This window comes from Panthera leo, chromosome C1, assembly GCF_018350215.1.
Source record: "Panthera leo isolate Ple1 chromosome C1, P.leo_Ple1_pat1.1, whole genome shotgun sequence".
In the NCBI taxonomy this organism is placed as follows: domain Eukaryota; kingdom Metazoa; phylum Chordata; class Mammalia; order Carnivora; family Felidae; genus Panthera; species Panthera leo.
The window spans coordinates 179,895,410-179,897,427 of record NC_056686.1 but is presented as its reverse complement, the minus strand read 5'-3'; the positions used below and the strand labels follow the sequence as shown (position 1 = coordinate 179,897,427).

The window sequence follows — 2,018 nt, the reverse complement described above, 5'->3', positions numbered from 1 at the left end:
AAGTTATAACATGGTGATGGCACTGAAACTTATACTTGATCTCAGTATTTTAAGCACGTGTCTTTATTCCTCTAAGTCAGAATTGTCCTTACTTAGAAACTAAATATATAGAAATTTCCAAGCGCAGGGCGCCTGGGTGGCTCAGTCAGTTAACCATCCAGCGTTGGCTTAGGTCGTGATCTTGCAGTTCATGAGTTTGAGCCCCGCATGGGGCTCTTTGCTGTCAGTGAGGACCCCACTTTGGATCTTCTTTCTCCCTCTTTCTGCCCCTTCTCAGCGCATGTGCTCTTTCTCTCTCTCTCAAAAAAAATAAACATTAAAAAAGAAAATTCCAAGTGCAAATAATAATAGGGTAGGAGAGACTGAACTTCTATTTGCCAAGAGTTTAGAGACATGTTAAAATTACCTACAACTGTTGCTGCCTCAAATGATACTTGAGAATTAAAAAAAAAATCTACTATTAAAGATTAATTTCATTGTTTTGCAAGTCTTTCTGATATGAATGAGAAATGAATGAATCAGAGATTCGAGGTTGGTTAACAAATAAAAGCTCCTAGATGGTGGTGTGCCCAGAAGAGCATAGAACCCCCACTCCCCACCTCTCCATACCTTGCTAAAAGTATGTCTTCCATTTGTCTGCATTTGAATTGCATGCTTTATAATAAATTGGCAAATAGTTCTTCAGACACTGCATACTTGGCAAGGCATGTTGGTTTGACTGTGGGAATCTCAAAGATACCTCAGCCCTCCCTGTTAATGGGCTTTGTGGCTCTGTTTTTCAGTCCATTGTGAATCAATGTCAGCAAATTTGTATTTAAGAAGCTAAAGTTGTATTGTGTGGAGGATCCACAAATATAAGCCAGGTTCCCTACTGTGTCAGAAACGCGCATTTTAGAACCAACTTTGGAAATGCTTTTAAGCTGGAAGTTTCATTGTGAGCAACATTAACAGATCAACATGTCCGATTTCCCATGGGAATTACTGCAGAGAGTTTTGCTGCAAAACATAAAAGTGGCAAAGAAGAATGTAACAAATATGCCCTGTAATCACAGCAGAGGGGAAAAGCTGCTAATGATGCCGCTTACTTTAATAATGAGATGTTACCAACTGAGGTGAAGACAGAGAAGGGAATATAGGCAGTGCAAGTAGCTGAGCGTGCTGGGCCCCAAACAAGCCTGAAACAGTTAAATAAACTTCCTGTAGTATTCAAGAAAGAAGGGACCCTCACTTCAAGGAATACATTGGGAATGTCTGGCACTTTCATAGCTAGTGAAGTTGCTGGTAAGGAAAACAAAACAAAACAAAACAAAACAACAAAAAAACATAGCTTCACACGACTGGCAAGAATTATGGGCTATTTTGTGTCTGAATGTGATTCCTCTATCATGGATATTGGCCTTCTCTCTGCTATCAGTGCGGCAGTAAATTAAAAAAAAAAAATTTAAAAAAGACCGAATCTTAAGGACATGGATTTGGTAGAGGTGAATGAAGCTTTTGTTCTCCAGTACTTGACAGTCAACAAGATCTAGACCCAAGTAAAACCAATGGGAATAGAAGAGCCATTGCTTTGAGTCAGCCATTGCAAGGATCCAGATATAGGTTACTGCATACCTGGTTCATGAATTAAGATGTGATAGTGGAAAACATGCCTCCAGATCAGCTTGCTTTGGAGGGGTGGCCAAGGTGCTCATCGTTCAGAGCACAGCCTGAGGAGAGTAAGGATACCGCCAAGGCCCTATGGAACTTTACTTGGCTAGGCCACATAAAAACAGGTAAAGATGTACTCATCCTGGATAAGGGCTCAGGCCAGAAATGTTTTCTCTAATTTGTACCTGTCAAATATGCATTTCTGAACTAAAATATAATTGGAGAAAGCCCTAAAAGAAATCATATCCTTGCCATAACCAAAATACATGCTTTAGATGGTATGATTGAAAGGAAATTGAATAAATTTTGCCTTAACTTCCAAAAGTAAGTAAAAACATAAATCAATCAATGAATAAATACCTCTATGGGGA

General features: G+C 39.3%; 1 pseudogene; it reads left to right on the top strand.

Annotated features, from left to right (window-relative positions):
- Positions 1-651: 651 nt before the first annotated feature.
- Positions 652-1,710, top strand: LOC122226051 (annotated as a pseudogene).
- Positions 1,711-2,018: the final 308 nt, after the last annotated feature.